A 25,801-nucleotide genomic window follows, 5' to 3' on the forward strand; every position below is an offset into this window, starting at 1 on the left:
GGGGCGCCTGGGTGGCTCAGTCGGTTAAGCGTCTGCCTCCTACTCAGGTCATGATCCCAGAGTCCCAGGATTGAGCCCTGCATGAGGCTCCCCACTCACCAGGGAGTCTGCTTCTCCTTCTGACCTTTCTCCATCTTGTGCTCTCTCTCTAGCAAAAAAAGAAATAAAATCTTTAAAAAAAAATAAACAGAACTTCCAGTAACATGTGTCAAGAATACATGTCTCTTTTTTTAATCTTAGAAATCCAGATTGGGGCGCCTGGGTGGCTCAGTTGGTTAGGCGACTGCCTTCGGCTCAGGTCATGATCTCAGGGTCCTGGGATCAAGTCCCGCATCGGGTTCCCTGCTCAGTGCAGAGCCTGCTTCTCCCTCTCCCTCTGCCGCTCCCTCTGCTTGTGCTCTTCTGTCTATCTCTCTGTCAAATAAATAAATAAAATCTTTAAAAAAAAAAAAAAAGAAATCCAGATTAAAATCTTGCTTCTTGCATTGTGTTTTAAGTGATTCCATGAGTTATTTAATCTCTCTGAATTTTAGTTTCTTGTTTATAAAAATGGGGATATTGATAGTATTTATCTCATAGGGTATTGTGAGGATTAAATGAGTTAACAAATGTAAAGCTATTATCACATTGTCTTGAATATGGTAAATGCTAAAAAAATACGTTAATATTATTATGCTACCTGCATTGGGAAAACTGACTATGATGTTTTAGCACAAGTAAAAGCTCCTTGGTAAAATCAGTTGTTATACCCATCAGCTTTCTCTCATTTTTGAGTTTTGGTTTTTGTGTTTTGGTATTTAAAATTTTTGTTTATTTTGATTTCTTGTTTTTAGTAAATTTCTGTTTCTTCAGTAGATTTTCTTAAAGTGAGCTAGTTTTACCCAGTATTATTGGCAGACAGAGACTTGGACCATAATTACTTGGCATTACCTTTTAATAGACCTGGTGAACCTACAGTGCCCATGCCCCCACTTTACTCTCCCACTTTGGGAAAGACATCATTAATCAATGACAACAACTTCTTTTCTACCTGAGTTCTAATACAAGCTCAAAACCCCTCTCAATACATCACCCCTAGAAGATAAGAACAGTAGATCAAAGATAATATATAAGCTGAAATCTGGTTGGCATCCCTCATTTAAGAGATAGTTAAACTCTCATTATCTGTGTCTTTGATCCTCCAATACCTTCCATTCCTTTTAGTTCTTCTGTCTATATTTTCACCTGCCTAAGTCTTGGGTCTACCAGTGATTGCCACTGACCCCGTCATATCTAAAGTCCACTGCTAACACTGATATTAAGATGTTGCTTATTGAATTTCTATATTACAAGGAGCTGCCTAGAAAATCTTAACTGTTCTTATGAAATTTACAGTCTAGTACATTACATAAACATTAATGAACTGTCACATTTAAACTTCAAAATTACAGTTGAAGGGTGCCTGGTGGCTCAGTCAGTTAAGCACCTGCCTTTGGCTCAGGTCATGATCCCAGGGTTCCGGGATCGAGCCCCACATTGGGCGCCCTGTTCAGCGGGGAGCCTGCTTCTCTCTCTTCTCCCTGCTTGTGCTCTCCCTCACTATCTCTGTCTCTCTCTCTCTCTCAAATAAATAAAATCTTTAAAAAAAATTAGTTGAATTAAATGCTATAAAGGAAAAGGGAACGCCTGGGTGGCTCAGTTGGTTAAGCGTCTGCCTCTGGCTCAGGTCGTGATCCCAGGATCCTGAGATCAAGTCCCACATCGGGCTCCTTGCTCAGCGGGGAGCCTGCTTCTCCCTCTCCCTCTGCCTGCCGCTCCCCCTGCTTGTGCTCTGTCTTTCTCTCTGAGAAATAAGTAAATAAAATCTTTTTAAAAAATGCTATGAAGGAAAAGTCTATTAACAGGAGTTCTGACTAAAACTAGTGAGTCAGAAAGGGCTTCCCTAAGATAGTGATGTTTATGCTGAGATGTAAAAGATGTATAGGACTCAAACAAGAGTAGGAGTTAGTGGTAAGTAAAAATATTCTAGACAGAGAGGCCAGTATGAGTGCAGGTTTAGGGATAGGAGGAACTCAGTATATTTAGAGAACTGACAAGGCCAGTGGTAGAATTGTGAACTGAGGATAGGGGGGAGATATGGCTAGACAGGCAGGCAAGGGCCAAATCATTTAAGGGCACTGGGAGTACATTAAGTGTTGGTGACTTCATCATAACAAGTTGAAAGCACTGAAGGGGTTAAACAGGGGAATGGCATGAGTAGATTTTAAAGATTATAAAGATTTTAAAGATTACCACCAAAGCACCAATTGGTAGACTGATTAAAGTAGGGTAAGAATGCATGCAGGAACTCCAAATGGGAGGTTATTAGAGTAGTCCAAGTAAGAAATTATAGCAACAGATTATAGAAAGCAGTGGAGGAAGATGAAAGATATTTAAGAGAGAAAATCAACAGGACACTATGATATGTGACATGGATTGGTGAAGAAAAGAAAGATTATGGATGATTCCTAATTTTTTGCTTATGGAATCAAGGGCATGTAATGTCATTCACTGAGTTAAGAAACACTGCACAAGGATTAGGCTTGGGGGGGAAGACGAGTTCAGTATGGGGCATGTGTAGTTGGCTATACATTTGAGGTGTTCAAGTGGTAATAAGCATGCAGTTGGAATACCTACATCTGAAGCTCAAAGAAGAACTCTGACAAAGAGATATAACTTTGTTAGTCATTGATGTATAGTGGTAATTTAAGTTATATGTGTGCAAATGATATTATACAAAGAGAAAGTAGAAACTGGAATCAGAAATTGTCCTAAAATTCAGACTTGAGATCCCTGACAATTACAGGTCAGGTGGATGGAAGAAGCCTATAGAAGAGGGGAAGTGTTTAAGGAATAGAAAAAGAATTCAGAAGGAAACCAGAAATATATAGTGTCATGGTGGTCCAGAAAAGACAGTGTTTCAGAAAAGAAAGCAAAGTTAAGAGGTAAGTTAAGGTGAAGGTTTAGATTTAAACATGGAGGTCATTGGGAGATCTTAAATAGGAGCAAACTGAAGACTGTGTGATATGTGAGGAACTGGCAATAGGGAGCACCAAGAAGATGAGAATTGTAGGGAGGAAGAAGGTTCAGGGAGGCTTGGTTTGTTTTTTTTCAGATTGGAAAGACTTGAACATATTCATACTCATAAGAAAGAGCCTATACAATGGGAATATCTGAAAGTACAGTTGAAAGGAGAGGTATTGGATAGGTTATGTTTCCTGGGAAGGAAAAGGCAGGTGTGGAAGTCAGAGCACAAGTGATGGTGTTAGTCATCAGTAGGAGGAGAGGTGCCTCCTCTAATAGGAGATGAGGGAAGAGAAGAGAACAAGACAGATGGAGGCAGATGTAGCAGCAAGAATCAGGGGTTACAGAAAAGGCAGAGTGTACAAATGTGAGGTTTCCCTCACATGACCAGCTTGAGGTCATTATGGCTAATATGAACCAAGTCTAAATTTGTACTCCAGAGATAATAGCATCCAACCCTCTCCTCCAATAAAAAATAAAATAACCAGGAGACTCATTTCCTAATATGCTCTTAGGAAATCAGTAGAGTCAGAGAGTTCCAACATTTGGGGTTGCTTTAAAGCCTCCACAAGGTGCTCTTTTAAAATTATAGAGAACCTGAATCCTCTTCAAATTGGCTGAGAGGGGGAGAGTGTTGATGTGGCTCTGCCTTCCCCTGTCAGTAGGTATAAAGAGTTTTCCTCCTTAAAGCAATATAGCTTGGGCTCAAAGGCCATATGAAGGTTTACTTTATACAGACAGCTTTTATAGAACAGTATTTTCCTTTGGAGTTAAAAAAATATACGCCTTTGAAACTTGATTAGAAATAGGGATATTATGGAGGCAACTTAAAACATTTCTTTGTATGGAGAGAAAGAAAGATGATAAAACAAATTAGTATTTGCCTGAGCACAGCTATGGAAGAGTATCACCCTATTAATTTTAGGAAAGCTGGAAGTCACATCATTACCTCAAAGCTGCCATGCCAACACGGGACTGGCCTTAATGAGCACCACTGCACTGACTTGGATTTCACCAGCCCCTCATGTCCTTTTCCAATCTCATCTCAAAATAACTGACCACATATGTTTCAATTAGAAAAACCTTCAGTGATCTCATTACTGACTCATTTTCTGCTATAAAAATAGCCAGAAATTTAAGGAAAAGAATAATAGGTTTTCATATAGTAATCCCAGTGTAGCCTCTAAAAAAGAAAGTTCTCAAATATTTTGAATGCTAAGGACGTTTCTACTGTTTTTATACAAAGGAATAAGGGTGAGAGTTTTCACCTCCAAGAATTTGGTGACAGAAACTTCTCCCCTTTTCCTTCTTCTGAAGTAGGTCTTCCTTCAACGTCTATTTAACACACAAAATTACATATTTATAAACAACTTTACTACCTTGTGGGGTATTCTCAGTAAATTAGTTAGGTATCTAACTAATAAACAGTATCTCATTATTACATTCAGTCTGATGAAGTTTAACTCATTAAATCAGGCGCTTAACTTGTCTTTGCTCTGGGTTTCAATCTCTGGTCAGCAAAAACTCCCACCAATCCATGTACCCATTTGTTCCTGATGGCTCAATCTTCACTTCCTTTCCAACTTGAGATTGCTTGTTCAGTTTCAAAACAATGACCACAATTTATACTACAGGAAACTAGAAAAAAGATGAGCAAATAAAATACAAAGTTAGCAAAAGAAAGGAAAAAAAAGAAAAATGGAAATCAATAAAATAGAAAATATGTAAGTAATAAATAGAAGCAAAATCTGGTTCTTTAAGAATATAAATGAAGTTTATAAACGTCTGTAAAGTCTAATTAGGAAAAATATAGAGAAGACACAAGAAATAGGTGATATTTACAGATTCTGTAGATTTTTTTTAAAAAAGGAAATACTAAAAACAACTTTATGTCAATAATCACCAAATTAGATGAAATGGACAAGTGCCTTGAAAATACAAACTACCAAAGCTCACTTACAAATAAACAAACAACCTAAATAGCCCTATACCTATAAAGGAAATTAAATTTGTAATTTAAAATCTTCCTATAAACGAAAATCCAGGCCCAGTTGACTTTGATGGTGAATTCTAACAAATATTTAAGAAATAAATAATATCCATTCTACACAAACTCTTTGATAAATTCAAGGAGGAGGAATATTTCCCTACTCATTTTAAGAGGCCAGAGTTACCCTGATAATCAAGAGCAGAGATATTACACAAGTAAGAAAACTACAAACTAATAACCTGGGTGAATACAGATGCAAAATCTAAACAAAAAATTAATTGAGTCACGTAACATATGAAAATAACAATACGTCAGACCAAGTGTCATTTATCTGTGGAATGCAGAGTTGGTTTAACATTCAAAAATCAGTTAATGTAATTCATCATATTAACTAAAAGAGAAAAACCATAGGTCATTCCAATGGAAAATATCTACCTTATCGTCATAATAAAAACCTCCAGCAGCTACGAATAGAAGGCAACTTATTCAATCTGGTAAGAGGTACCTAAGAAAACCTTGCAGCTAACATCACACTTGATGCTTATTATCCCAAGATCAGGAATAAGACAAGGATGCCTAGCTCTTGCCACTTTATTCAACACTGTGCTGGGGATTATAGCCAGTGTAACAACCAGGAAATAGAAATAAAGGGGACCCAGACTGGAAAATAAAAAGTAAGATGGTATTTATTCACAGATGACACGATCATCTATGTTGAAAATCTGGCAAGGATGAGGAGAAAGTAAAAACTTCATTTATCGCTAGTAGGAATGTAAAAGTTTCTTTGAAAAACAGTTTGAAAGTTTCTCTAAATGTTAAAAATAAACTTACTTATTATTCAGCATTTCCATTCCTAGGTATCTACCCAGGAAAAATGTAAGGATATGTCCAAAGAAAGACTCGTACACAAATATCCATAGCAGCATTATACATAATAGCCCCAAACGAGATGCAATCCATTGTTCATTAACTGGTGAATGGAAAAACAAAATGTATATCCCTACAGTGGAATACTATTCATCAGTAAAAACAAATTATTGATATATATATAACATAGATAAACCTCAAAAATATTACACCAAATAAAAGAAGCTGTACCTAAAATACTACACATCGTATGGCTCCATTTATATGAAATATCTAGAAAAGGCAAATCTACAGAAAGATTAGTAGTTGCCTGGGGTGAGGATAGGAGCCCTGATTAATTACAAATAGCCATGAGGGAACTTCTTGGAGGGATGGAAATATTCTAAAATTGCATTATGATGATGCGTGTATAACTCTGTAAGTTTACTAAAAATTATTGAATTATATCATTACAATGAATGAATTTTATGGCATATAATTACACTTTAATAAAACTGTTTTTTTTTTAAGATTTTATTTATTTATTTATTTGAGAGAGAGAATAGAGAGAGAGAGAGAACACATGAGAGGGGGGAGGGTCAGAGGGAGAAGCAGACTCCCTGCTGAGCAGGGAGCCTAATGTGGGACTCGATTCCGGGACTCCAGGATCATGACCTGAGCCGAAGGCAGTCGCTCAACCAACTGAGCCACCCAGGCGCCCAAAACTGTTTTTTTTTTTATTTTTTATTTTTTATTTTATTTTTTTTTTTAAGATTTTATTTATTTGCGAGAGAGACAATGAGAGACAGAGAGCATGAGAGGGAGGAGGATCAGAGGGAGAAGCAGACCCCCCGCTGAGCAGGGAGCCTGATGTGGGACTCGATCCCGGGACTCCAGGATCATGACCTGAGCCGAAGGCAGTCGCTTAGCCAACTGAGCCACCCAGGCGCCCCTGTTTTTTGTTTTTGTTTTTTGTTTTTTTTTTTAAAGCCAAAAACCCACAAAGGTTGGGAGTAGGAGGTTTAGATGAAATAGGCTTGGCAGAATATTTATAATTACTAGGTGATGGGCAATGCGGGTCCATTGTACTATTCCTTTTGCTTTTCTGTAATTTCTGAAAATTTTCAGACTAAAAAGTAAAAAAAGAGTAAATGATTAATATTCTGGTCTCTTGTGCAACTTATTTTATACAGTCTGACTGATGTGTTATTAGCATATGTTGTTCCTCCCCTAAGTACTCACATTCATTTTTAACCAATAACTATGCTGACTTAAACTTCCTAATATTTCCTATTTCAGTCATTTATCATTCTTAATAAGTCTAGAGAGCCACTTTCAACTTAATTTCTCTCTTCATTTATAAATGAGCCAAATGCCTGATTTTCTTGCATTTCCACATTTCAACAATCTCATTCAATATACTACGGATTTCTGAGGAGTTGGGCGTCAGACATTCTGTGTCAATGCCAAGGGAATGGAAACAAAGAAGCTGTTTTTCATATTGCTTCCAAGTTTTCTTCTTACTCTCATTAATTAAGAATTATCTAAGAAGTTATAACATATCTTAAAGTAGTTTATAAGTTTTTTCCGTAAGGAATTATGAACAACTGATGCTACGCTGGGAGTTCCTATGAAGAAGTGGCTGGTTTCTCTCTCAGTTCTGCCAACACATAGTGCAATCTTGAACAAGTAGTAATCTAACTTCTCTTTATCTGAGTTGTCTCCAATATTAGGACCACAATTCTTTGACCACATTCCTCTCGCCTTTAAGATTGAATCCTAATCAATTTTTCTGGAGCTATGATATTCATATCCAGGCTAAGTGTCACCTCGTTTCTGAAGTCTTCCATGTTTTTTTTTTTTCTGCAATTAGAATTACTCATTCCTTCTGAGTTTTAATAAGACTTTGATTAATAATCATTCTCAAATTTATCACACTGTGATCTGTATTATGGGAAGATGATTTCATGCCTGTCTCTTCAGTGAGGGTATTAATTCTTTGAAATATGTGACTCTGGACAAACCACATTTTGTTAATCTTTGACTCCCAGAAGTTAAGTTTAGTGATCTCTCAAAATGTTCGTTGAATTGAATTGTTATTCAATTCAACAAATTATTATTATTATTATTACTATTATTATTATCTCCTCTCAAAATGTTTGTTGAGTTGAATTGGAGTTCATCTTGTCCAATGTTTACATTTGACAGATAAAGAAACTCAAGCCTAGAGTAGGCAGTGTTTCTTCACCTTTTCCACATCGTGGCACAAATAGAAAATATTAACATATGCTAAGGTAATTGAATGAGACTGCTCCAAGGAAGAAGTTACTTCCCCAGAAGCTACAGCAGCCCCAAGCATCTCTGGACACTTAAAAGTTAAGCAGATCATTATCTCAACCTGGTTATAACCATTTACAGCATACCTGTGTGCCAAGGTGTAGCAGGAGGAATGGAGGTTCTGGTTATCTGTCTCAAGGTCATCCAGCTTCCTAGCTTCAAATACTTTCCATGTTCAATTGCAGTTAAATGTGCGATTAAATTCAGAGAGCATTAAATGTATTACTGAATAGAACACTTCCTTTTTCATTCAGATGGTGGCCAATTCCTCCTGGCTTATTTCTACATAACACTCTGTGAGCAAAATCATCTTAAGCTATGCTCTCCAAAATGCAAGGGGGTTATTTTTGAGTAAATATTGGATTTTCTCTTCTGTATCCCCAGATGCAATGCTTCTATTCATCCTAGTTTCAGATCATGGACCCTTTCCTTCATTAAAAAAGGTAATAATAAATAAAAATGATCTTTATGGGTGTCTTATATAAAGATGAATAGAGTCCAGGCTGGATTCATTTTTATACATTCATTATTACAATATATTTTTTCTTACTTTAAAAGAAACTATAAATAAAATATTTTCTTGGGCCCTAGGCACTGTGCCTAATGGAAAACTTGGCTCTGCCCAATCCATTAATGATTTCAGGCTTTGAAGTTAACCCACATGGGAACCCTTTAGTTAACCATCCCATGGGCTAAATTTCTGGATGTCTCCAGCAGCAGAACAAATGGTCTTAGCAATGATTAGACAGAAAGGTAGCAGAGTTGAATGTATAAGCAAGTACTGAAAATAATACATTCTAATAATCACTACTTTAGGGCTATTAATGTGTCCTTGGGCCAGTCCATTGAACTTAGCTTAATTACCTTTGTTCACTTAAAAATAACTCATGGGAGGCTAAATTGGAATACTTTGAATCGTTATATAAGATTTCATATGGTGACTAAAGTTGCCTACCTGATTGCTATTGGGTAACTGACGTCTGTCACAGAAACTGAATATGAAATCTGAATTTACAGGCTGCATAGAATCTGATCTCTCATGCTTTCTAGTTCCTATTATTTTCAACTGGAAAAGGCTCTCATGTATTCCAGAGAGCGAGTGGCCCTGAATTAGTGTAAGGCATAATAGATCAAGAGGAACAGAGTAAGTGGATTAGTTCCGTGTTCTTAGCTGCATCATGAAGAGAGAAAGCCCTTCCTTGCTTTTTCCTTTCCCATGGATTTTACTCAGAACTCATCATCAGCGTGCCCAAGTAAAAACTGATGTTATGTGAGGATTTTCTTACCTTCACTCAAATTCCCTTCTGAAATGTATTTTCAGGTGGGCTCAGATCTAATCAAATACTAAAAATCTAGCCCCCCCACCCCCAGCTCTCTTTCTTGCATTCTTTGATATGCATAATAGGGCCAAAGCTACTACTGCTAGTCTCATAAACCATTAACCCCCACAAGGAATCTGATGATTGCTAACTTTCAATGAATGAGCTGCTTTCCTCAGAGAATTCAACACCTCTTCACTGTTGGGGTCTCAGATTAGGTGGTGACTACCAGTGAGGGCTTTCTCCCTTCAGACTCCACAGGAACTTGGTGTTTACTTCCTTTGTAATGGCTCCCAGAAATTGTTCAGGCAACACTTCTGTATTCGCATATGAAATTGGGACTGCAATCTCTCAGTCTCAGCACCTGGGAGTGGGAGTGTGGGGTGGAATTGGTAATAAAAGAAGCAGCTATTGTATTTGTGAATTTAATTTATTCATTCAAAACTTATTTATTGAATGCTTACTAAATACCAATTCTAGATACCAATACACAAAGAGGAAAGACAGTTTCTGTTCTAAGAGAGTTCACATAATCTGAGGGAAGAGACAATAAGAAATAACCCTTATATTGGAAAGAGATAAATGCTGTGATTAAAATAATTAGAAAAAGATCTGTGCATGCTCTACAATAGAGAAATGTCAAGTTAGTAACAGTTTATGGTTAAGACCAGATAAATTCAGATTATTTCCTTCTTTGGGCTTAATATGTTTTTCCTACTTCATGATTTCTATAGGTGGTAGGTACCTGCTCTGATTTCAATCTTCTTGTTTAATATCATCTAAGTTGATGTGTCCTAAATTCTGTTCATTTTAAAGCACATCTTTCCCCAACACCATTTTCTTACATTTCTCCCAGACTTTCCACCAAAGAGGTAAAATGTTCAGTTTAAAAGTTAAACAGAAAAAAAAATATGTTTATTTTAAAAACACAGAGACAAGTATTAAGTTTCCCATGATTGCTGTAACAAATTACCACAAACTTGGTGGCTTAAAACAACACAAATTTATTCTCTTACAATTCTGGAGGCCAGAAATCTGAAAGCAATTTCATTGCACTAAAGTAAAGGTGTCAACAGGGTTATGTTCCTTCTGGAGGCTCTAAGGGAGAATTCATTCCCTTGCCTTTTCCAGCTACTGAAGGCCACTTATGTTCCTTGGCTTGTGGCCCCTTCTCTATCTTCAAAATTCATCAGTCCAACCCCTTCTGATGTTACATGGCCTTCTCTCTAACTCTGTTTCTCCTACACCCTCTATTGAGGACCCTGTGACTACATGGGTCCACCTGGAAAATCCATGATAATCTCAAAATTCTTTTTTTTTAAATAATTTTATTTATTTGAGAGAGAGACAGAGAGTGACAGAGAGAGAGCATAAGCAGGGTGAGCGGCGGAGGGAGAAGCAGACTCCCCACTGAGCAGGGAGCCCAATGTGGGCCTCGATCCCCAAACTCCAGGATCATGACCTGAGCCAAAGGCAGATTCTTAACCTACTGAGCCACCCAGGCGCCCCTTTGATAATCTCAAAATTCTTACTTGCATCTGCAAAATTCCCTTTGCTATGTAAGGTAATATTCATAGGTTCCAGGGATGAAGCTGTGGACATATTTGGGGGACCGTTATTCAGCCTCCTGTAGATACTGTAAGCCCAAGGAATTCATGAAATGCATTCGGAGCTTGTTTTTAGGTGGCACATTCTATACTACCACCATACACGTCCCCAGTCCTCAGTCCATTCCTAGACCTTGGTTATATATCAAAAATATGTAATCCAACTAAAAGTGGTAATTCTTAGTAATATTTCACAATTTCACAATTAATATTAAAATTTCACAATTTTTCCTTATTTTTATTTAAAATGTACATGAAAGTTTCAAAAAAATGCAATTGGGGTGATTCTAGTTCATTGATGTTTAATCCATCTAAAGTTTCCCTTGGGAAAACACTCATACTTTCACAAAACTGTAGATGTTTCTCCCTCAATTCATGGTCTTAAAAAGTAAAGATAGTTGCTATTAAGTCAGAATGGAGAACCACTGAGAAACATACATAGCTTCCAGTGTTTCATGTCTAGTGAGATTGACTTTTGCTCTAATTTTACATTTAGTTAGTCCTTAGGAAAATTTTTTTCTAAATTAAAATCATCTCAGAGTCAAAAAAGAGTGTGTGTGTGTGTTTGTGTTCTCAAATGGAGACAAAATGTCTCTTGGTTTTTCACTGAGCATTTGTTCACAAGGACATGGATTTAACATGCATTTGTTAAAACGAGCAGTGCTAAAACTATTTATACCCCCTCCCTCCAGCATCTACATAGTCTTGCAATGGAGAGATCAAGTTATACAAAATGGCTCAGGTCTCAAGCATTCACCTTATTCTCATTTCATATCATTCCTTGTCTACTGATCAGAACCATCAATAAAGGAGCTATGTACTGTTGGAAATGAAAATGTTTATTCCACACCACCCATGATAGAGAAATCTTAGTGACTTTTATGAGCAGTACGTTTGTCAAAGATCAGGATAATAAAATGCAGACAAAGGTATCCAATATTTAGAGTTAAAAATTACAAGCAACACTGATGATTCCTTTGGAAAAGTCTGTTGCTTATACTGCAATACTTAGCATTTTCAGTTAGGAGATCCAACAATATTCAAAGTTTACTAATAGTAAACTTGATAGTTTTAGAGATTTTTTTGAACTTTAATCAAAATTGACTGTTGCTATGAATATATTAATTTTTGTCATTTTCTTTCTTGTATTTCAGTTCCAGCCTTTAGGGAGGCAATATTGGGAACTAGAGAAAAACACGAGCTTGGATGCCAGCCTCAGTTTACCTGACACTATTAGACAAGTTATTCAGAACCAACACGCAAAGCAGTCTTGCTTCCCAATATCATAATGTCTGCTGAGATACTATTCCTAGTAGGTTTTAAACACCTGGGGCAAAAGCCCTACATAAACATAAAATGCCTACATTTATATTTAGACTAAATTATTATTTTATTTATTTTTTATTTTTTTTTAAGATTTTTATGTATTTATTTGACAGAGAGAGAGGGAACACAAGCAGGGGGAGTGGGAGAGGGAGAAGCAGGCTCCCCGCTGAGCAGGGAACCTGATGTGGGGCTCGATCCCAGGACCCTGGGACCATGACCTGGGTCGAAGGCAGACGCTTAACGACTGAGCCACCCAGGCACCCTAGCCTCATGGTATTTTAAAAATAAATATGCAAGAGAATACTGTATGGTTCACGTTTTGCTTTGTATTTGACTCATCAAGTCCTCATCTCAGTTGATACGAAGCTTTACCCTTGTTTAGGTAATCAGTTTTAGACGAGAAACAATAAAATCGTCTTAGCCTCAGATGTGAAGCCACAATTACTATTTCCTTCACTTATTACAATTTCATTATGGCTATCTATACCCTAAAAATCTGTCATCATAATATCAAAATGTCATGAGACTATGAAGTCTCTTTATTATTAGCTATTATCAACTCTATTGCCACCCCCAACTCTTACAAATTGTTTTGGCCAGTTGATTCCTTCACCCTTAATTTCATGTTCAGATGGAGAAAAGATCATTGTATATATTTTTCTTTCACTATTCTTCCTACTTTCTTGCTTAATCCTAATTTTAACATAGATTATGTACTTGATTAGCTTTAAGATGTTTAAACACACAACTAAGACTTCCTTCTCCCTCTTATCTCTTAATTTCTTCCTTAAGCAAACATGTTTACATTGTTAATATAAATACTGATATGTGCTAAGATATAAGGGCAGTGAATGTAATAATGGAAAAAACTTATGATGAGAGAAGAGAGAGAATGCAGCAAGTTACTTTTTTCTTTTTTTAAAGATTTTTTATTTATTTGACAGAGAGAGACACAGTGAGAGAGGGAACACAAGCAGGGGGAGTGGAAGAGAGAGAAGCGGACTTCCCACTGAGCAGGGAGCCCGATGCAGGCTCGATCCCAGGACCTTGGGAGCATGACCTGAGCCGAAGGCAGACGCTTAACCAACTGAGCCACCCAGGTGCCCCACAAATTACTTACTTTCTGAGATCTGGTTTTTCAGATACAATGTGGGATTAATATTTGCCTTATAGAATTGCTATGTAGATGAAATGAAATGTATTTAAATGCCTTATTACAGTAACTGGACAGGATCAAGTCCTCAAAAATAGTAACTCTGATTATTATTTTTAGTAGTAGCATTATCAAAATCATTATTTTGGAGTCCTTCTTAAGTAAATGAATCCTGAGAGATATTGGAATGTGCCACCACCTAGCATGTCTTCAGAGCCTAATTATGATTTGGTTACAATAAAATTTATTAAAGTCAAGAATCTTTGTAACTACATGTACCATCCTTCTTTACTCCTGCAAAACTCAGACATTTTTTCCCACGATTCTGGGTACAATGGACAGGACTTTGAATATGCTGGTTTTTAAACAGTTAAATAAAGCAATCACTGTATTAGGATAATCTTTGGGCCTTCCGTTAAGGAAACGGCAAGCAAGCATGTCACCTTGACTTTTGTGCTTATTTTGTCTCCTTTATTTTTCATGAAATACCTAGAGGAGGGCACTTTCAATTTTAGCCACTTATTATTCTGCAGTTAATTTCTGAAACATTCATAGGAATATGTTTAAGGAACTGAAGACAAGTGTGACTGAAGAAAGCAAGTAGGGTCATATCAGGACTCTTGGCTACGAGTGATAGAAACTCAAGCTCTTATTTAAAAAAAAAAAAGATAATTTATTGGCTCTCTTAACTGGAAAATTTAAGAGCTGAATTTTGGAGTTGAGTTGTTATGGAAGAGAGAAAATTCTTATGGTGATGAAAAACGAGTATGAATACCTGCATTAATATTGGAAAATAATTATAAGCCAGTGAAAATTTCTCTGAACCAAGTAGGGTGGTCAAATTTGGAGATCTTTTTTTAAGATTTTATTAATTTATGAGAGAGGGGGGAGAGAGTGCACACACATCTTCACAAGCAGGGGGAGGGGCAGAGGGAGAGGGAGAAGCAGACTCCCCGCTGACTTAACCTCTCCATGCGTCTCATTTTATTTTTTTTAAAGATTTTATTTATTTATTTATTTGAGAGAGAGAGAGAGCAAGCAGGAGGGAGGAGCAGGCTCCACACTGAGCAGGGAGGCCAATGTGGGGCTCGATCCCAGGACCCTGGGATCATGACCTAAGCCGCCAGCAGACGCTTAACCCGTGGAGCCACCCAGGTGCCTCAGATATTTTTTTCAGTAAAGAAACAATGCATTTACTCAACAAACATTGATAATGTCCATTTGATAATGTCCATGGCTGGCCCGTATCTGGTTGCCTCTCTACACAGACTTTCTGCCTTCTCCACCCTACCATGTGCCTCAGGACTGACTCCTGTGAACTGGACTTCCTTATTTTCTACTTTCTGATTTGTTCAACCAATGTGGGGGCACTGTCTGAAAGTCTGAGGGTAGGAGGAGAGAAGTCAAGGTATTTACTCTCTTCTCTGCTCTGCCTTGGGTTGCCTAAGGCTGTGTTCCTTGACCAAGACTTCTGCTTCTTTCAGATGGGTCTCTCCTACAGCTGGCAATCTCAGAGGCTTCCAATAAACATGTACTCCCTTTGTCCTTTCAAGCTGACAGGTGATGGCAGCTTTCTGCTTTTGCTAGCTTTTCAGTCTTTTGCCATTCTTTATTGGTTTTGTTTAAACCTGGCAAAATATTTGTAAAAAACTGGTTTATTAAACTTTTCTCAATAACCCTTGAAGATTTTGTTATCTCTTCCCTGCTAACTTTCAGTCTGATACAGTAATTTATACCAGGCCTGACCCCTGAAAAAGAAAAAGGCCTTTTGAATGTAATTCTGTAAGTGGGTTACTCTCATTGGATGGATACACTAACCTTATTGCAGAGATGGACCTTACTGTTCCAATAAGGATGGACCTTAATGATCCCAATTCTTCATCTCTGGAATAGAATTGGACAGCTGTACCCTTGCCATCCATGGACTCAAGGTGTGCAGAGTGAACTTCCTCACCTCCTTATGAAAGTATATGATACTTCAAAAGCATGGGCCAATCACTACTCAGGCCACAGTGGTTTTGTGGGTTACATGTTCATAATCTTAGATCAAAGCTACCAGTATCACAGATCCTGCATATCCCTCAAGGTTCAGGAGGTCTTTTAATCTCTATGAGACTTTAGCCAACAAAACCACTAGTCTTAGATATCAATTCAATAAAGCAAGAATTTTAAAAATTAAATAACTGTCTTTGTTCTTTGTGGAGAGTATCTAAGTACACAAAACAAGATGAAATTTTCCAATGGTCAATTATGTAGAAAAAAGTGAGTGACATTTTCCTGATAATGAGAAGAGAGGGATGTGAAGTGGGGAGGAGCCTAAAATCGGGCATAATGTCAACTTTGTTACAATCCTCACATTTATATTTAATATAAATTCTATTGGGCAAATCACTTAATTTCTGTCAATTTAAAGTGAGAATTTAAAGAACCTCTAAGTTTGCTTCTACCTTGTACATTTCAAATCTCTAAGACAGTTCTTAGTTCTTTTTGAAATTTTGGCTTTCTCAGTAAAGAGGTCTTCCAAAGCCTTAGAAACTTGGTGAAGTCAATCAGGACTTGAAACACAGAGTTTCAGGTAGGAAATGGAATATAAACACAAGCTGAGTATCTCAGTGACCTTTCAAATAGTGGCACCATGCTGGTTGCAAAGTAATATCATATCACAGCACTGTCAGGACCATGAAACAAGACATTTAAGCTAAATACCAACAAATGAAAAAAATAATAAATTAAAAAAGGAAGTGCACCACTGAATCATCTCTTGCACTGCATTCAACTCAGAATCCAAATAGCAAGTTTTGGTAGTCACAAACTTGTCACAGGCAATTTCAACCTCATGTACAGTCTATTGCAGGACTGGAGAAAAACAAAATATTTCCTCTAGCACACAAGTAGCTCCCAACATTGTTGGGGAATTCTCTGGGCTAAAAGAGAAAAGGCTGCAAAAAACATAGGCTAATAGCCTTCATTTGCTACAGAATGTGCCAACCTCCCATAATAGGAAGACGGTTTGATTAGGGCAAGTGTGCTGACCATCTGAGATCCCTTAAGGCCAATCCTGGGTTGGATGCTTTCTTCCCCAAAGTTAAAATGAATGGAGTTGGGCTACCAAATGGGTTCTAATGGGAATGGGGGCTTGAAATGCTTACCAAGTGCCAAGATATAGACAAAAATGGAATAGAGAACCAGGAATATAGGCTCAAGGAATGTTAGATTAAAATGGAAAAAGAAAAGGGAATGTGAACAAATTCTAGAACTAGAAGGTCATTGTATGTGATAGACACTGCCCTCATATGTGTGCAGAACTCTGGGGGTAAAGGGAAGGGATAAAGCAGTAAATATCGCATCTCTTCACTATCCAGGTTTTGAAAAAGTTGAGAAATAAACTAATTCTGGAGGGCAAATTATCATTTGTGTTAACCAGTGGCTAAGTTCCTAGGAGGACCGTTAGATGGGATAATGAAGTAGGATTGCCAATATTGGACACTTGAATTAGCAGACAGGTACCCAGTTGTGAGTAATGCTAGGCCACTGAGGGCCTCCCTGCATTGTGAAGATTTGCCCAAGTAGCACTCACAGTGTAGAGAAGTAGAAGAACTTGTCTTGTTATAAGTAGGCTTGGTCTCAGAGAGAGACAGATGGAGCTGAGCCAAGCCTGTCTAGTTATCCTACCCAAATTTGCCACTCAGATAAATTTTTCCAATCCCTCAGGGCAGAGTAAGTAAAGCAGAGGAGAGAGATCTAGGTTATACTGATGGAGTTCCATCTACAGGAAGGAAACATTAGGGATAGCGGTGGTACCATTGCCAAAGGTATGAAGTGGCTGAGTTTGAATGAACTGGCTGGGGCCAAGGTGGAAAGAGTTCAGAAAATACAAGTATCAGCTAGGGAAGGTAGAAGTCACAGTACTGTGCTCCCAAACCTGGAAGGAAACAGTATCCATCTCAATCCAACATCCATGTAACTGACACATTTTTAAGAGCCTTGAAAACTGAGCCAAGGATGAAAAATATTAATCAACCCCAGCACTTTCATCATTGTCTTCTCATATCTACTGGGGCACCAACACTTCCCCAACTGTTGGGTACTTTATACTTTTCAAAATACTTCCACATATTGTCATTTTGTTTATAACCATAGTCATCCTTTTTGAAGAGGCAAGACTATCATTATTATATACATTTTACAGAAAGGTACAGAGAGCTAAAATATTTTCTTGGGAGATATTTTAGAAGAACTAAAACAAGAACTTAGGTTTCCTAAAATTCTTATAACTAGAATATGAAACTTTTTATTGATTTGATGGTACAAGTAGAAGCTAACAAAGAAAATGAAGATATGTTTCTTAACATATTGGTCTTAATCTCAAAATATGGAAATTCAGATACCTGGAGCTTCAGGTCAGGTCAAAGTTAGCATTAACCATCTTGTGTGAAAATCTTTGACCCATTCAGTCCATGAGGTAAAATTTTACACAGTATCATAGAGAGGAAAATCAGTTTTGTTTTGTTTTTTTTTTTTACACAAACCTATTAAAGATAGGTTTACAAATATTTTGTTTCAGGTTTCTTTTTTGCTAAACTCATGGTAATATAGAAAAACCTATATAACCATTCTTTTTCAAGGAAAAAGTACATTTGTGTGTCAGTCACTTACTCACTATGCTGCATGAACTTAAATAAGTACCAGGCTCTATACTAGGTGCTTATTTATACAAAGAAGGAAAAGGCTTGTCTTTAGTTGAGCATATTCAAGTCAGAGAAATGGGAACATTAATCAATGTAATAAATTACTGCAGCTGAAATGATAGGGGGATATATAGCCTGCAATGGAAGCACAAAGAATTAAGTAAAGAGAATTTATTTTAAAGTCTAAACTTTTAGAACTTTTCTTGGAGATTTTATATAATATATAAATTCTTTTCTACTGAATTTTACTTTACAAATCTTATGGGAGCTGGGTTTACACTATTTAGCTTGTAAATAAGAATTTATCTTTGCCAACCATACATATTTTTGAAAAAAAAAAGTATAAATGATCAATATTAATTATAATTGCATGAATGATCACTTCAGCATTTTCCTGGTTATCACAGTATCATGAAGTTAGGGACTAAGAGAGAAATGCAGTCAGATCACAGAGCAATTAGAATAATATAAGGATGGAATGATATGCTTCTGAAAGACACATGTTCCATTACCTTAGCTGAGAAAGAGTGACAAGTCCCTACAGTATCTCTGCACTGACCTGGCAATAAGCTAATAGTTTTATGAAAGAACCTACTTTTAAGATTTTTCTCTGTGCCTTCTGGGGTATTTTCACTGAAATACAGGATGTCCCTAATCACACAGAATCCTGTGGAAATGACTGATACCATGACTGAAATATTGAGTCATCTTTCAAAAAACATAAAATTTTTCTGGTAGTATCCACTCTTGCAAGACTCTTTATCTGTGAAAACTTCTTTATAAAGGCTTATTCTGGATAGGAAAATGAGTCTCTGTTAGTTTGTTTAATGAAGCATTCAAAATCTCCCGTCAATTGAATAATTTATTCCATTCAAGCAGAGAAGATCCCATGGGGTCTTGTTTATCTTGTGATGGGAACATAAGCCATAGATAGTTATGACACAACTGTCCAGTTCTGAAGAACTCAGTTCTAAAAATATTCATCTCTGTCAATAGAGGACCCACCTTAGGGCACAATTATCCACAGTTTTATAAGGGCACTTTCATCATGATTTACTTTCTTTGTCCAAATGGGTTTAAACCCCACCTTTTTCTTTTTGAAATGAATAACCTGTCCAATTTGTGTTTCTTAGAAACAACTGAGATATAAGCAGCAAGTAATTCATCTATTTGATTTCCTGAGTTTGGTAAAATGCCTGAGACAATCACTGGCCTTAGCACTAACAAATGTACTGCAATATAGGGCATGAGATTGGAGCAAGCTCCAGTGAGGTCATGGGTGGCCCCACAAAGCCTGGTAGGGGAATAACTGTGGTACAAAGCATTCCTAGAAATGACAGGCCACTTGTCATATAGTTAGGACTAAACAGCATCAGGCTGTAGGTATAAAACTGGTGGTAGAAATGATTAGAAGCCTCAGCAAGAGCAGACAGAGAAGTAAGAATGAATTAAGTCACAGGTTTGATTTGGGGCATTCATTAACAGTCAGTCTGATAAGGTCAAGCTTCACAGTACCCAAATAAAGGAATTTAATAAGTAGATAATCAGTGTTAGTTGATGATAATAGGCTTTGAGGATAGAACAAGCCAAAGGTAAAATTATTATAGGTAGTACTGAGTATAGAGGTAGTATTGAGGTTAGTAGTGAGGGTTCCAGGAATGAAATCTCTGGGACAGGAGAGAGGAAGTAGGAGATCAGCAAGCGTTATGGACTGAATATATGTTTCCCCCAAAATTCATATGTTGAAGCCATAATCCCTAGTGTGGCTGTATTGGGATAAGAAAGTAATTAAGTTAAATGAGGTCACAGGGTAGGATACTGATCCTATTGGGTCTTATCTCTTATTAGAAGAGACACCAGAGCTCACTCGTGCTTGCACTCACTCTTTCTCTCTCTTAACTTGTGCACACACAGCTTAAGGGGAAAGCACACACCAGACACCACCCCAGCTGGCACATTGATCTTGGACTTCTAGTCTCCAGAATTGTGAGAAAACAAATTCCTGTTTCTGTTTAAGCCACCCAGCCTGTGGTATTTCATTATGGCAGCCCAAGCAGACTAATGCAGGAAGCATTAGTAGGCCAAGAACTTTAGAAGGGGAGCTACATGATTTTAGGTTTTAGTGAAACCTGCAAGCTAAAGAATTTGATATTACAGCTTTAGATTTTATATTTCCCAATAGGATGTAAGCTGCAGGAGAGCAGGGACTTAGTCATTCACTCTATCCTCAATTCATAGAACACAGCAGGCATTTAATAAATATTGGTTGAATGAATTTTACCTTACCAAAATCGGCCAAACCTATAATAAGGGCAACTGGAAACAAAAGCAGAGAATAAAATAGCTCTGAGTACAGCATTTTGCACACAAAAGACACTGGACTGATGTTGTACCCCAAACAGAGACAGTTACAGAAGCCATTACACCTTTTCTAAAGTTTCAGAATGAAAGTAATTCTCTAGACTACAGAACAAATGCCTCTGGGCCAATTTGGTTGTGTTTTGAAAGGCAAGAGGTAGAAAAGGCTGTTGATGAAAGGCAGGATGAACATAATGAATTTCATTTTTCCATGAAAACAGCCACTGAGTGATCATGACCCAACACTGAAAAAAAAAAAAAAATGTGTGTGGTGTGTGTGTGTTTACATAATGTGTTTACGGGGGCAGCGGGTTGGCTCAGTCAGTTAAGCTTCTGCCTTCGGCTCAGGTCATGATCCTGGACTCTGCTGGGACCAAGCCCCGAGGGGGGCTCCCTGCTCAGCGGGGAGTCTGCTTCTCCCTCTGCCCCTTCCCCAACTCGAGCTCGCGCTCCCTCTCTCTCTCTCTCTCTCTCTCAAATAAAATCTTTAAAAAAATAATGTGTTTATTAAACATCTCAAAATTCACAGATTGTTCATTGACAAAGCAAATCCATTCAAAATACAGATTATTGTGAATTTGATATGCTATATGTACATATAAATTAATTTTATAGGGAACTACAAGAGCTTAAGGAGCAAGCTCCACAGTATAAACACAACTTAAACCACTATTTATGTCCTGTATACATACATTCCATTAGTCAAAGCAAATCCTAAACAACAAGCCCAGAGTGAAGGCCCAAGGACATTTTATACACTAAGAAGCCATGGGAAGAAGGCACATGTACAATTATATTATGGGGCAATAAAATGTTGGAACCAATAATTCAAACTAACACAACTGGTATTTTCTGACTTAAATTTTTTAAAAATCTTTATGATTAGTAGTGTTATGCTAATACAGTGTTATTTTGTTTATCCTTGATTATTAAAGAGATTAAACACATTTTAATAGTTTTTTGGGGGGCCAAATGGATTTCATTTTTAAAAAATATGTGGGAGTGTTATGTGTATATTCCCAAACAAGTCAATTGTCCATTATATGTTTTGTACATTTCTTTTCTTGCATCTCCCAAAGTAGCTTTTCTTCACCTTCTTCTGATACTTTGGAGACTAAAAGATTACATTTCTATGTAATTGATTTATCACTTATGGTGAATGCTTTTTCTACTCTTTTTTTTTTATTATGTTATGTTAATCACCATACATTTCATCATTAGTTTTTGATGTAGTGTTCCATGATTCATTGTTTGCGTATAACACCCAGTGCTCCATGCAGTATGTGCCCTCTTTAATACCCATCACCAGGCTAACCCATTTCCCCCACCCCCCTCCCCTCTAGTACCCTCAGTTTGTTTCTCAGAGTCCATAGTCTCTCATAGTTTGTGTCCCCCTTCGATTTCCCACCCTTCATTTTTTTTTTAAGATTTTATTTATTCATTGAGAGAGAGAGAGAGAAGAGCATGAACGGGGGATAGGGAGGGAAGAGACAGAGGCAGAAGCAGAGTCCCCACTGAGCAGCAAGCCCAACGCCAGACCAATCCCAGGACCCTGAGATCATGACCTGAGCCAAAGGCAGCCATTGACTGAGGCACCCCGGCGCCCCACGCTTTTTCTACTTTTTTAAAGAAGTTGTTCGCTACTTCAAAAATCACAAAAACATTCTTCTATATTGATTTCCTTAAAATAGCAACTTTGCCTTTAACAAAGAAGATCTTAAATTCATTCACATGGGAATTTTGGGGGGATATGATACAAGGAGGTGATGATCAGATTTTATTCCTCCATATGGATTTCAATTGCACCAACACCTTTTGTTGAAAAATATGCATTTCTCCACGAATTTGTTATGCCACCTCTCCCATAGATCAAGTGTCCATTTACGTGTGATTTTTTTTTCTGAGCTATTTGTTTTGCCCATTGTTCTATTTCTTAAAAATAATAATTTTTATATATAGTAAGAGAAGTCCACCTACATTGGGGATAGGGCAAGTTAAAGATTTTATTTATTTATTTATTTAATTGACAGAGAGAGAGAGAGAGAGACAACGTGAGAGGGAACACAAGCAGGGGGAGTGGGAGAGGGAGAAGCAGGCTTCCGGCCGAGCAGGGAGCCCAATGTGGGGCTCAATCCCAGGACCCTGGGATCATGACCTGAGCTGAAGGTAGACGCTTAATGACTGAGCCACCCAGGTGCCCTGGGGATAGGGCAAGTTAAAGTGTCACAAAATTCATTGTTCTTACTGAGATTCAACTGTTTTTCTTGAATACATGCCCCTCCAGGTTGTTGCAATCCTTCAGTTAATTTCCAGAGTTCTGGTAAAGTGGATCATGAAAATTTTTGCCAGTGTTCTATTGTTTTTATAGATAAGAGGATTTCTGGATGTCCTTACTCTGCCATTTCTGCTGACATCACTCTGATAAATAAATTTTTAAGTACTAAATTTATATCCAACAATTTTGAACTCACCTACTAATTCTAATAATTTATCTATCAATATATTTGAAATGCCTATATGTATAATCATCATTGATATCATTATATCATTGACATAATCATATCAATCAAGTGAATAGTGATGATATTATTTCTTCTTTTGCATTCCTTATGTTTATTTTTTATCTTATTAGAACCTCTAATAAAATGCTTAATAGAAGTAATAAAAGCAAGCTTCCTTGTCTTGCTGACAATCTCAAAACAAAACTTTGTGCTACTAAGTATAATGTTGTTGCTATTGATATTTTTATTTACATTAAAACCTCTACCAGATTAAGGAACAGCTCTTTTTCTGTTACGTAAGATTTCTATCTTATATTAATATTGGATTGTTTTGCAAATATAGAAATGAAACTATAATTATTATCCTTTAAACTTTTAATGTGGTAAATTACACGGATTTTCTAATATTACACCAAACTTTGATTCCTTAGATAAATTCAACATGGCTGTAATTTTTTATTTATGTTTCTGGAGTATTTTTGCTAATATTTTGTGTAGGATTTTGCATCTCTTACGACTGAAATTGGCCTGCAATTTTCCATCATCATTTTAGCCTTTTCAGGTAGTGGTGGCATTGGTATTATACCAGATGCAACAAATAACTTGAGAAGTTTTGTCACGTTATCTGGAAGATTTTAGGTAAATTGGAACACTTTCCTCCCCGTGAATTTGGCAATACTCACCCGAGAAATCACTGAATCTTGGACTCCCTTTGTAAAACAAGTTTTTATTTCAAGTCCAATTCTTTAATTCAATTCAAATTCTTTATTTCCTCTTAGTTGGTTATGGTAGCTTATATTTTTCTAGGAATTTATCCACTCGGTCCAAAATTTTAAATTTATTAGCATAAAGATTTCCGTAGAACGCTGTCACAATTCTTTGAAGTTGGTATCATTTATAATGATGTCACCTTTTTTATTCCTGATATTTGTGCCTCTTTTCTATCAGTGTCACTGGAATTTCATCAGTTATCTTAGTTTTTTCCCCCAGGAATCAACTTCTGTTCTTGCTGACCTTTTCACTTGCAGGTTTATTTTTTATTTTATTAATGTGTATTAATTTCCTTAACTTTATTAATTTTTAGTTATTCTAACATCATGAGGAATATTTTAGTTCTTTAATATTCAGCTATTCTTTTTTTAATACTATATGCATTAAAGGTTATTTTTCTTTTCCTTTTTTTAAAAAGGTTTTATCTATTTATTTGAGACAGAGAAAACACAAGCAGGGAAGAGGGTCAGAGGGAGAGGGAGAAGCAGGCTCCCCACTCAGGACCCTGAGATCATGATCTGAGCCGAAGGCAGCTGCTTAACCAACTGAGCCACTCAAGCACCCCAAAGGTTATTTTTCTTTTAAATACTACCTCTCGATGCATTTGAAAACATATATTTATATTTTATCCAAAATTTTGAGTAATTTTCAAGCAGAGATTTAATTTGAATCACTTGGCCCACCATTTTTGCCTAAAGAAGAAATCAATACTCATATTGATGAAACACCACCTTCTGACTTATTCCATTCTTAAAATTGTTTAAAAATATAGCATTCTCTTTCTCCAGCTTGTCTTTGTTTTTCCTAATTCCTCTTTGATTTCAATAACTTATTATATTCTATCTCCACTAAGTAAGCCCATTATAACTTCTCTCATCCTATATAGTAGACTTCCCTTCTGATCAATTCTATCCAGCAGCATGATCTTTTGGGATCATTTGCATAAAGCTCAGAAAATAATTCTGGATTTCCTTGTACATACAAATCTCTTTAATATGTACAAATATTTTTGAATCCTAACATCTTGAAATTCACTAATTCTCATTATCTTTACTGTGAGATTTGATGTATTTAATTTTAAATATAGAGCTTCCTAGGTTTTTCTTCTTATTCAGATTTTTCAAAGTCACAAGCCATCATGCTTATCCAAACACCCAAAACAAAGTAATTTGAACAAGTTTCAAAATCATTCTAGGCTAAAGACACAATGAAATACAAATGAGTTAAGCTACAGGAAGCAACAGGACATTCATACTCTTATAGTGAGAGGAAGAAGAATATGCCATATAAAAGGCAAGGAGAAAAAGCCAAATTTTTAAAAGGCCAATGTGACATACTAACATCCTAAGGAATCTCAGCTACAGATTGAACCTGCCAATTATTCTCCTCAGATCTTCACCAATACAATACCAAATCCTGGGAACAGGGAAGGGGAGCTCAGGGAAATCCTAAGGTGTGAGGTGCTTCCCACATGTTCAAGGCAGCAACCTTCACAGGTGGGAGGTCAGGAAAAGAAAGATTAGAAAAAAATTATCAGTGGCACCTCACACTTTCAAACGTCAGAGACTGGGGACACACCAGTAGAAATGAGAGAAATATGTCCAGGGCAATCTAGGTCTTCACAGTGTTGAGAGCAGCTGCTCTCTGCATGCCATGATGAAACCTCAGGGCTCAATAAGATCTACCAAGGCCCAGAGAGCAAATGGGGTGATACTATAAAGCTAAAACAAAAACTCCACAGCTGCTCTAAACCCTAGCAGCTGGGATGTAAAGCAGAAAAAATTCCCACATTTACAAAAACTGGTAGCTCAATTGTAAAACAGGCAGATTTCCAGAATGTCACCAGTCCTAGTATCCCAGATC

Source organism: Mirounga angustirostris, unplaced genomic scaffold (genome assembly GCF_029215605.1).
Source record: "Mirounga angustirostris isolate CCGP_5_RB_7025 unplaced genomic scaffold, mMirAng1.0.hap1 SCAF_12, whole genome shotgun sequence".
NCBI classification, from domain to species: Eukaryota; Metazoa; Chordata; class Mammalia; order Carnivora; family Phocidae; genus Mirounga; species Mirounga angustirostris.